Source organism: Aegilops tauschii, chromosome 2, assembly GCF_002575655.3.
Source record: "Aegilops tauschii subsp. strangulata cultivar AL8/78 chromosome 2, Aet v6.0, whole genome shotgun sequence".
Lineage (NCBI taxonomy): Eukaryota > Viridiplantae > Streptophyta > Magnoliopsida > Poales > Poaceae > Aegilops > Aegilops tauschii.
This window is the reverse complement of record NC_053036.3, coordinates 124,725,004-124,736,821: the sequence shown is the minus strand read 5'-3', so window position 1 is coordinate 124,736,821 and position 11,818 is coordinate 124,725,004. Positions and strand designations below refer to the sequence as shown.

The 11,818-nt window shown below is 50.9% G+C and overlaps 1 pseudogene; it reads left to right on the top strand.

Annotated features, from left to right (window-relative positions):
• Positions 1-3,668: 3,668 nt before the first annotated feature.
• Positions 3,669-5,001, top strand: LOC141040812 (uncharacterized; annotated as a pseudogene).
• Positions 5,002-11,818: the final 6,817 nt, after the last annotated feature.

Below are 11,818 nucleotides of genomic sequence, written 5' to 3'. Positions count from 1 at the left end.
TTGGGTGTGTTGGGGATACAAGAGACTCTTTTATCTGGTTGCAGGGTTGTTTGAGAGAGACCATATTCATCCTACGCCTTCCACGGATTAATAAACCTTAGGTCATCCACTTGAGGGAAATTTGCTACTGTCGTACAAACCTCTGCTCTTGGAGGCCCAACAACGTCTACAAGAAGAAGGTCATGTAGTAGACATCAGTTTACCTTTAATGACACCCGTCCAGGGGGTGTGTCAAGATAACAGGAGGCGGCTGGGCAAGCGGTGCAGCAACCTTGTCGGGGCTCCTCCTCCTCACGACACCTAACCGAGCATTTAATGCTTTTGTCCTAGTCCGGCAGAGTTAGGTATGATAGCACTGTTTTCTATCTAACCAACCTGTAATTACTATTTTGCCACTGTGGTAACCCCTTAAGCTATAAAAGGAGGGCCAGAGCAACATTTTACAGGGATGATCAATCCTTTGCACAACACACACGCGTAGCTGCTCTCCCTCTGCACCATGTCGGGGAAGCGCTCCTTGTACTTGTGCTCACACACACACACCCAATATACAAAAGCAGGAGTAGGGTTTTACACCTCAAGGTGGCCCGAACCTGGGTAAACATGTTGGACCTAAAAAAATAAGTTGAGACCACTGTGTCGGCATGTCGTGGGACACACATGTTAAAAAACAAAACCTAGACTAGGCAGGCCAACCCAAAAAATACTTGTTAGACCTATGGAAAAAATCATACCTGCAGCTAGCTCCCCGATGACAGTCTTCCTTGTAAATTTCTCGCGTTTATTGACTATGTTGACAATCCCATGGGTCCCATACGTTAGCATGCCATTAGGAGGAAGCTTTCATTTTGCAATAAAGGTGCACTTGCTTGCGTACGGCCATGGACCTGGTGGGTCCCAACTGTCAGCCTCCACGTACAATCCTCTCCAGATTCCACTCGTGTTTTGACCATATTAACAATGCCGGACGGTGGTGCCACGATGAGCGCACAAACACAGAGGATAACATCGAGGCCTCGGACGGGAACGAATTAGAGCCGGGGAAGACGCGGAAGTGTACGTAGCGGCAGGCGGAGGGGAGTATGAGTGTTGACTGGTTCGGGTGCAGGGTGGGTGATACGTCTCCAACATATCTATAATTTTTTTATTGTTTCATGATATTATATTATCAACCTTGGATGATTTATATGCTTTATTATGCTATTTTATATTTTTTTGGGACTAACCTATTAACCTAATTCCCAGTGCTAGTTCCCGTTTTTTGCTTATTTTTTGGCTTTCCAGAAAATCAGTACCAAACGAAGTCCAAACACGATGAAACTTTACGGTGATTTTTTATGGACCAGAAGGGACCCTAGAAGGTTCGAGAGGAGGCCAGAAGCCTTATGGGAGAGGCAGGAGCTCACAGGTTGCGCCCTCGGGGGTGGGGCACGCCCGCTGAGCTCGTGACTCCCACACAACTCCGTTTGACATAATTCCACCTCTATAAATTCCCAAATATTCCCAAACCAACAGAGAGTCACACGAAACACTTTTTTCGCCACCGCAAGCTTCTGTTCTTCTGCGATCCCATCTGAAGGCATTTTTTCGGTACTCTGTCAAAGGGGGATCGATCACGGAGGGCTTCTACATCATCCTTCCTGCCTTCTGATGATGCATGAGTAGTTTACCATAGACCTACGAGTCCATAACTAGTATCTAGATGGATTCTTCTTTCTCTCTGATCTTCGATACCATGTTCTTCTTGATCTTCTTGCAGTTATATCCGATGAAATCTTCTTTTGCGGTGTGTTTGTTGGGATCCGATGAATTGTGGGTTTATGATCAGATTATTCATTGAAATTAATTGAGTCTTTTCTTAACTTTATTATGCATGATTGTTATAGCTTTGTATTTCTCTCTGATATATTCGTTTGGTTTGACAAACTAGATTGATTTATCTTCAGTGGGAGAGGTGCTTCGTAATGGGTTCAATCTTGATGTGTCCTCACCCAATGACAGAAAGGGTAGCTAGGCACGTATTTGTATTGTTGCCATTAAGGGTAAAACAATGGGGTTTATTCATATTGCTTGGGTTTACTTTGTCTACATCATGTCATCTTGCTTAAAGCGTTACTCTATTTGTCATGAACTTAATACCATAGATGCATGTCACCCTCGAACCTAGGAAAATCCTGATGAGGTCCTTTTGTAATTAATTTGAAAATGTGTGTTATCATTTCCAGTTCATACTGACGATAATAGTCATCCCACTGAGTGCAAACATCAGGTGGTTGAAAATTGTGAAAGGTAGGGGTACGGGGAGTTTTGATGGCTACTGGTGTAGCATTTCCAGAGTAAATCTTGTGATAGGATGAGTTGCCGAATCCAGGGACATCTCGTTTGCTAGTGTTGATGTGTGGCCAATATTGCCCTTGTTTTCTCTTGTTCAGTGGACAAGCGCTTGCGGAGTTCTTCAGTTAGTGGTCTCGCCGGTGGATCAGGTCCTTTGGGAAGTGTCGCAGATTTGGGTAGACCGTCTGTATCCACCGCTACACTGGTGACTGGGGGATTGGATGATGAATCTCCTTGTGTGCCAAAGGATTTCAAGACATTGGCCACCATTGTTAATTGAGTATTCAGAGCAGATACCACATCCTAAACCCCTATCATAGCTAAAGCCATGGCATCCTGAGGTGAATCACGTGCACATCCTTGCGCAGGCCATCAACCTCTTCCCTGAGTTCAGTGGTATATTCTTGGTTTTTACGAGCTCATCTCTCATAGCCAGGAGATCACGTACCTCGGCCTCATCTAAACTTGGCTTCAAACAACCCATGCTGGCTGGAAGTCACAGAGGGGAGTTAGTGTTGGGTCTCGGCGGTGCTCTAGGATTCCAGACCTGCCGCCGTCTAGACCCACGCCGCCGAAATAGCACCACCCATTGCTTGACCTGGGATTTGGCACCTAAGCAAGGTACTTGGGCAACTAGTCAAGTGCTCATGACCTGCCGACAAAGGAGCCTATCGCCACCAGTGCCGCATGTAGTCGTCGCCGCCGCCACCACCTCTCCCTCCACTTTCAACGCCCATGAACACCTCCGCCACACCGAAAGGGATGTGGGGAATCACCGCGACCGCACAGATTAGTCGCGCCATCGAGGAAAAACCATGCTCGTGATACCAGTTGTCATGACCCGGGCTCGGATCAGAGAGGGAGTTGGTGAGAATTAGGGTTCACGAGATCGAGAAGAAGGGAAAGTAGCTCGCTGAGGCCAACTCTAACCGATCCCGTAAAAGTCTATAGAGGAGTAAAAGTCCGGTCTTACTCCTCTATGCCGCACCTAGCCAAACTCATAAAATCTAAGGGAGTATATCACTCCAAGTCGCCTAAATATACTCTGCGCTTGCGCGACTGAATAAAAGTTGTGCGCCTCTTTCTCCCGCCCTCCCGGCTGCGTCCTTCCCACCGCTGCCGCCCCCATGTGCCGTCGTCGCCACCGATGACCGGCCTCGTCGCCGGAATGGATAGCCAAGACCCTTCTACCATCCCACCAGCCATCGTCGCTGGCTTGTCGCTGCCAGAAACCACCACCGCGACACTGCCCGCGCTGAAAAAGAGGTTGGGGGTGAAAAAGCTCCACCGGCCACAAACGGTCTAGCGCCTCATGCAGCGTCTCCGCCACCCCTATGGCCACTGCTCCGGCGCTTCCAGCCGCCGCAGCCGACAAGAAGGGTCGCGGCCTACCAAGTGCTGGAGGAAATGCCAACAAGGAAAAAAGCATATTTTACACTTCAGCCAACGAATTTGATGGTGATTGTTGGTGGCCAATGATGATGGAGTATGTTGGTTTTGTTGTCGTAGTGTGGAGATGAACACGACTGAATTCTTGGTGTCTTTGGAATCCTCGGCTAAGATGGGGCCAGATGATCTCAATTGTGATTCAATTTGGGATCATTCGGAGGTGGCCGAAGAGGAGATGGAAGAAGAGGAGGTGGCCGAAGCAGCACGAGGTCATCAAGGTCACGAACTTACAGCTACAATCAAGTTGAAGATGTTGCTCTATGCTATGCTTGGATGAACATCTCCACGGATGCAACGATTGGAACGATCAAACCAAGGCTATGTTTTAGGAGAGAATTGCGGAGTACTACAAGAACTCCGTGGAGGTGCAATCAAGCCGTGCGCAAGGATCTCTTGGGAATCGTTGGGGCACCATTCACAACCAATGCAACCAATAGTCTGGTTGCATCAATCAAGTGAATCATGCACCACCGAGTGGTGTGCAAGTCATGGAGTATGGCCCGTACATCCAAGAACTTTTCAAGCATAGGAACAAGAAGTTCGGCCACAAACCCTTCACGTTGCATCAGTGCTACAAAGAGCTTTGCAAAAACGAGAGGTGGATCAAGAGAGTTGCGAAGACCACTCCAAAGTGGGGCATGTCCATTGAGGAGGACGAGGTGGATGAAGAGGCCAACAATAGACCGAAAGGGAACAAAATTGCAAAAGAGAGAAAGAAGAGAAATGCACATAGTGGCACATACAAAGAAGAACTTGTGGCCATGATTGAGGCCAAGAAGGTGTTAGCAGCCGAACGAAGAGAAGATGGTGAGGTGGAATGAGCTCAAGATGTTGGAGGATGAGAAATAGAAGGCCAAGCTGGAGGCCGAAGAGAGAAAATTCAAGGCGGAGGAGCGTAGACTTGCACTTGAGGAGGAGAGACTTTGTGATGCCAAGAAAGCCAAAGATCGCGCTATCATGTTCATGAATCCAATCACAATGAATGAAACCGCAAGAAAGTATTGGGAGCTCACTCATGGGGAGATCTTGACCCAAACATAAGGCTTTCTTTATAATGGTGGTGGCGGCGGCGGCCGAAAGGATGGTGGTCGTGGTGCTGGTGGCCGAGAGGATGGTGGTGGTGGTGATTTCTTTTGCGATGACATTCTTTGAGTTCATGAATGCCATTGGTTGGCTCGATCCACAATATACACATGCTATGTTTGTGGTGATTTTTTATCAAACATTGTGTTTGAAGTGTACCTTTGGGATGAACTGTGCGTTTTTTAATTTGAAAATCGCGATGATAAAAGTATATGCTGGTTAACGATTATGTTATGCATGTTCTAATTTAAATATTTTATAATATATATTGTGAAGTGTTTGAAGTTTATGCGGCTAGCACACAAAACATATGTAAATCTTTTTTTACTCCACTAAGTTTAGGAGATCGGTTAGGTGCGGCCACCTATAGAAGAGTAAAAATTTACTCCACTAACTTTACTCGGCCATATGCTCGGTAAAAATTTACTCCACTATAATTTTACTCGGCCGTATGCTTTTCTATTTTTTTAAGAGGACCGGTTAGAGTTGCTCTAAGCTATGTATTATCTATATGATATATGTTTGTTTGGCTCAAAGCTCGTAGAAGATTCGGTAGCCGCCGGTAATGGTAGAAAGTGAATAGCACGACAAGTGAAAATGTTGAGTAACATGATTGTATTAGGAAACATAGGTTAGATTAGGAAATATTCTGGTTTGCCTTGTACTTCAAGTAGATCATGTATTCTTATATATATGCCCACGAGGCTCAACAATACAACAACTATTCCATCAGTCCTTTCTCTCCCTTCTAACATGGTATCAGCTTAATTACGATCCAAACCCTAGCCGCCGCCGTTTTCGCACCCGCACGCCGCCTCCGGGGCGGTCGGCCTCCATGACCGCCGCCTGGGGCCGCGTCGCCCGTACCTAGGGTTCGTCCACCGGCCGTGTTGGCCGGCTGCCCTAGAAAGTCTTTTTCCCGAGTCCTTGCTCCAGGTTTTTTCGCTCTCTCGCCGGTCGTTTTGATCGGCGTTTTTCTTTTTTGGTTTTTCGATCTATTCTTGATCGGTTTGCGTCGCCCGCGCCGCCGTTGACCCCCGTGCGCCTCTACTCCGACACCGGCGCGACCAGCCGGCCTCTCCTCTGACCCGGCGACCACGCGCGCCGAGGCGGTCCATCAGGGCCAGACGTCGTCCGCGTGTCGGTCCGCCCGTCACCCTGCGCCGGCCGTCACCGCCCTGCTCCGACCGGGACACCTGCATCGCCCAGACCCGGCGGCCTCGCGCCAAGCGACGGTCAATCATAGCCGTCGCTCGCGCGCCGGCCCGCCCATCAATCCACATCACCCGCCTCCGTCGCGTCTGCACGACAGCCCAGCGGTCTACCTCGCCGGCCTCGTTCTCGGTTGTGTCGGGACGGCTACGTCAGGCTCGTCGGCTGCCTCAACCCAGGCGCCGCTGCTCCGTTGGTCGCTCGGGCCTCGCTGCCCGGGCGCTGGCGCTGCTTTGGCAGCCCGGGTGCCGGTGCTGACAAGCTCGTCCGCAAGGCGTCCCACGCCGTCCGTCGTCGCCGGCCTCATCACAGAGTCCACCGCCACCCCGCCTCCACCGAGCGGCGTCCCCGACCTCGCGCGCGCTCGGCTTGATCACCCGCTCGCCGCCGCGATCCGCCTCATCTACGCCGCGCGACCGACCTGGCCTGTCGGTTACGCGCGCCTTCGCAGGTCCCGTGAAGATCGTCCCGAGTACCGCGCGCCTCTCCGCCGATCGAGCATCGGGCTGCCGCTGCGTCGCCCCGTCGGGCCGCAGCGCCCCCGCCCTGTGGTTCTCCTCGCGGTTGCATCGACTCGTGCGTCACCACTGCGTCGCCCCTTCGGGCCGTAGTGCCGCGATATGCGGTCCCCGCCACCGCCCCGAGGCCGTCCCCGCGGTTGCACCGACTCGCAAACCGCCGTTGCGTCACCCCTTCGGGCCGCAGCGTCGCGGCCCGCGGTCCCCGCCGCCGCCCAGAGGTCTTCCCGCCGTCGCCCCGACCCGCCCGCCGCCGCTGCGTCGCCCCTTCGGGCCTTAGCGCCGCGGCCTGCGGTCTACTCCGCTGTCACTGTGCGTCGACCTCCCTTGGTATGTGTTGCGCCGTCTCCCTTGGCGCGGGAACGCCACCGTCCGCGCCAGTCTTCGTCATGCTGTCAGGGTTCTTCGCCTACTTCGAGCACCGTCGCCGCACTCCTAACCTAGCCGCCGCTGCTGCCGTCAGGCCGCCGCCGCCGCTCTTCTTTGGCCGCCGCCGCCGCCCGTCCACCCCCTTCGTCTTCGTCCAAGCACCAGCCCGTCGCCAGCGTCGCCGTCATCTACCCCGACCACTTCGTCTACTCCGACCACCGTTGGTGATATCGGCCCCACGCCGATGGACGCCGCAATCGTCGTCGAGTTCTTCTCTGCTGGCCCCTCCGACTTCTCCGACATGGCGTACAGCTCGTGCAGGTCCCTCGTCTACGCATGCCCGGTGCTGGCAACACCAATGCGTGCCTTCATCCACGACGTGTCCCCGGGCCTGGCAAGCCTGGTCGGCGCTTCGTCAACTTCGTCTTCGTCTGTCTACGCATGCCCGGTGCTGGCAACACCGGTGCGTGCCTTCGTCCACGATGTGTCCCCGGGCTTGGCAAACCCGCCGCGACGCGTCGTCAACAACATCTTCTCCCCGGCGCACCATTACTTCGACACCACTGCGCCCATGCTAACTCGGCGCCCCCTTGCGCCCGCGGCTCCACGGTGACTTCCTCGACACCGGGCACCCTGACTCGACATCGACCACGACATTCTTCGCACGGCTACCTCGACCACGGCTCCACCACCCACGCTCTCGGCTACCTCGACAAACGGCACAAAGGGCTACCGCCTGCTTGAGCAACATCGTCGGTTTCCACTCCAGCCACGACTCCGCGATGCATCGACCGTTACGACTGTGGTGGGGTGTCCGTCGGCTTGCCTTCGGATTCTTCTCCAGTCTCACCGTCTGCGTCGCTACCGTTGTGACTGCGGGGGGATGTTGAGTAACGTGATTGTATTAGGAAACATAGGTTAGACTAGAAAATATTCTGGTTTGCCTTGTACTCCAAGTAGATCATGTACTCCTATATATATGCCCACGAGGCTCAAGCAATACAACAACTATTCCACCAATCCTCTCTCTCCCTTCTAACAGAAAAGATACAGTAAAAGTAAATAATGGTTCGCGAGCCGTCAGATCTTGCGGAGAGCTTCAATCCTGGATTTAGTCTGAATCTTAACCTGCAGGTGTTACGCCTGACACTCCCAAACCTACGTATCCATACGACTATACCAAGTCACGACCGAGTCGCCAAGCGGAAACCAAACGCCCCCACCATTCTGAACGAGGTCTCTAATATTCACACACTCGCGAAAAAGGAACAATATAAGAAACTTCAGATCAATGATAACAATGAAGTGACATTACAAAGACATCGTTGGGAACGGGGCCAAGACCCCTTTTTGGGAGGCGCCTTGGGTTCATGGCAGAAGGCCTATTGATATTGCGCCTCTCATCCACGAGGCTTCCACAAGAAAAAACTGGAAGGTGAGAGACGCTCTCAACAAGGGAGCCTGGATCAACAAAATCAAGATGACCGCCAACTTCTCTATGACACACATTCGTCAATTTGTTGAACTTTGGCTTCTGATCTCGGAATTCTCACTTGAGGAGCACGCAGAGGATGAGATTACTTGGAAGCATGCCAAAGATGGTCAATACTCCACGGCGACGGCTTACTCCGCGCAATTTCTTGGAATAGTCCACTCTCCTATGGATCACACGGTCTGGAAGGTTTGGGCACCACCCAAGGTGATTTTTTTTGCTTGGCTGGCCATACAAGGTCGAATTTGGACGGCCGATAGGTTGGCCCGTCGTGGATGGCCAAACTGTCAACTATGCCCCCTATGCAAAAGAGAACAAGAATCTGGGCTACACCTTTTCGTCAAATGTCGATTCACCCTTCGCCTATGGAATTTGGTCAATGAGTGGATACATTTAGAAGAACTTGACACATCTACTTGGCACCTCGAGGACTCTTTAAAGGCATGGTGGGTAAATAGATCAAGCAAGAGCACCCCCAACCGGAAAGCCATGGCCTCGCTCACCATGCTATTGGGATGGACCATTTGGAACGAACAGAACGCCCGGGTCTTTCGACGAAAGAGTATGCCCCCAACGATTTTGCTCAACAACATCAAGAGTGAAGCCATCCTTTGGGTAACCGCCGGGGCGAAGAAATTGGGCAACATCATACCGGGAGAGTAACACACTCTTTTCTTCTTCTTTTTTTTCAGTTACGGTGTGTATTTCAAACTCTATTCCCCCTTAATTAATATATGAGGCAAATCTTTTGCCTCGGTTAAAAAAAAGCAAAGACTCCAGTTTTGCCAGAAAGAAGCAAATCAGGAGAATTCAAGGAGAGAATCACTCTGAGCGCTCAAAGGCAGTACCTAGGTACTTAAACAGGGAAGCTGCAATGCACTGCATCGCAAAAAAGTCCTCGTCGCGTTCAAGTTGCACAGCAGCAAAGTCATCACAAACTTCGCAACCAGTACTCCGAATGACTAACTGCAGGCATGTGCATCTACTCCACGGAGCCAGCCAAGTTTCAGTGGGAAGAATCAGGAAGATGACGCAAATTTTGAGTCTTGTCCAATCATCAGAGAATCAGGAGAAATCAAGGACAAAAATCAATATGAGACCTGATAAGTGCCTAGGTAATGAAACAGGGAAGATGCACAGCCACCGCATCCTAAGAACTCTTCAAGGTCAAACCAACATCATATATCTCTCACTAATAATAAAGCACGGATTGACTCTGTAGGTTCACCGTCACAATACACTTTTTCTCGTGAATTTACGCTTTTGGTTTTTTTCACCTATATTATTTTCTAAATCCGAGGTGGTACTATTTTACCTAAAGCTTTCGTAGTGCTCCATACGTCGATCACGTGTTCTGTCAATCACGTGTTTGGGTCACCCAACTGGGCCCTGTTAGCGTCGGGGTCGCCTGATAGGAGCTTCCTTCTGTTGTTAATTGGGCCTTTACGTGGCGTTTGGATTGGCAACCCTATTTTCTCAAACCGAAGCTATCATCTCGGTACCCACAGGAATCTATGTCCCGATCTGAATCATATTGACACTCCCGGATGGAGGCCAAGGAGGCTTGGGCCCCAGCCGCCGCTGTGACTTCGCGACCTCCTTAACCATCGGGACAGGGCCGTCATCGTGAAGACGCGCAAGAGCTGCACCTCGACTTCGTGGATGAGTCGTCCCCGTTACCACCACACCTCGCCAAGCACGGCCGTTGAGCTGTCCCCGGCGCCACCTCTCTTGCCAAGCCCGCTACTTCACCCCGTGCGGTGGTTCCATCGTCCAGGCGCAGCCAATAGGCATCAATTTCGCTGGTAAGGTGAGGCTGCATGTAATGGAATATCCACTGAAAAAAGGTAGATGGGGCAACGATGCTGACCATGCAGAAATAGCTCAGCTACCCTCACGATATTGTTGGAATTGATGCGGTCTCGATCTGCATGCGGCGCACGCCGGCCGGCCGGCCCATGCATGGACGGCTGCGGTGCACTCATGCGTGCAGCACCCGAGCTCGGCATCTAGCATGTGGTAGAAAGAGCCCTTGGGTACAGCATGGCGTGGAGGGTTGCCGGGATGGGGTGGCGATGAGGCGCAGGGATTGAGATATAATTGAGGTGGTTTGTAATCAGCTTGGTCCGTCCCTGTGATTTTCTTGGCTTCAAGCTTCAAACAAATCCTTGCCAAAATCGATGCCAGGGAGGCTTGGGCACCGGCCGCCTCTATGACTTCCTCATGAGGTTCCGGTTGATCGTGGCCATACGGTAGTTATTCATGTGACCATGGTTCCTCATTTCTTCCCGCCTGATTGAGGTCAGATGCTTCGGCCTGATCCTCTTCAGTCAGCGCCGCCAAGCCGGCGGCTCCAGCTTCGGGTGGCAGTGGCACCCGCCTGATCATGTCGAAGATGTCAGCGGCAGCGACAAACGCTCTTCCGAAGCTGAAGATGTCGCCTAGCCAAAGTAGCATTCTCACCACTGCCTCGCTGCCCGACCCTTCCGAGAAGCCGCGCGCGCCCAAGTACGTTCCTCTCCACTCCAGTCTACCCGTCTCTCGCCTCTGCTCTTTTCTGTATGCTCACACATGCAGCTCAGCTTTTTTTTTTTTTTTAACTCTTAACACAAGCTTCCAGAAATAAAATTCCCATCAGTGAGCCAGTCAAGCCCACGTAAAGTGATAATGTGAACATGCATGGAGCATTGTGTTTCTTAGCTTATAACAAGATGTTCTTTGCCTGGTGCTTGGTTTTGGTAAATTGGCATCATAGTGTTATTACTTGGCAATCCACCAATGGCCAGTTTTAACTTGTGTTATGATAATATAAAAGCTCTATAGTCGTGGAAGTAAAAGTTGACTGATTTGTTGACTGTCTGAACCTCTATTTTTACACTCTTCATTTGTAATTTTAGTGTTATGTACGTCTGTTGCACTGGCTGGGTACAGTATGTACACTTTGGAAGCTCAAGCCATCTGTACTACTATTATGTTGTATTAACAAATCTAGCATCAGTTTTGATGATATAACGAAAGTAAACAGAGATGCTGATGTTTTTACTTAATTCAAAAAAATTGTTCTTGATTTTTGTTTCTAGATGAAGTAATGCCTCTTTCCCTAATAATAAAGTCATTAGTGCTTCTGACGGTACATCACATAAATTGCCCTCAAAATTGCAAAATATTACCCACCAATGCTACCTATAAGTGACAAAAAAATCACGCAGGGGAATCCCGGCCCCCGCCTTGGCCAGCCCACACAGTAGGGATCTCCTATACTGCACGCTGGAAGAAGACGAGCGCGGCCGTTTGGGCCAGTCCATGTGCGGGCAGCCTGTTTTTAAATTTCGTTTTTTCCCTTTTTTGTTTTTTTCTCTCC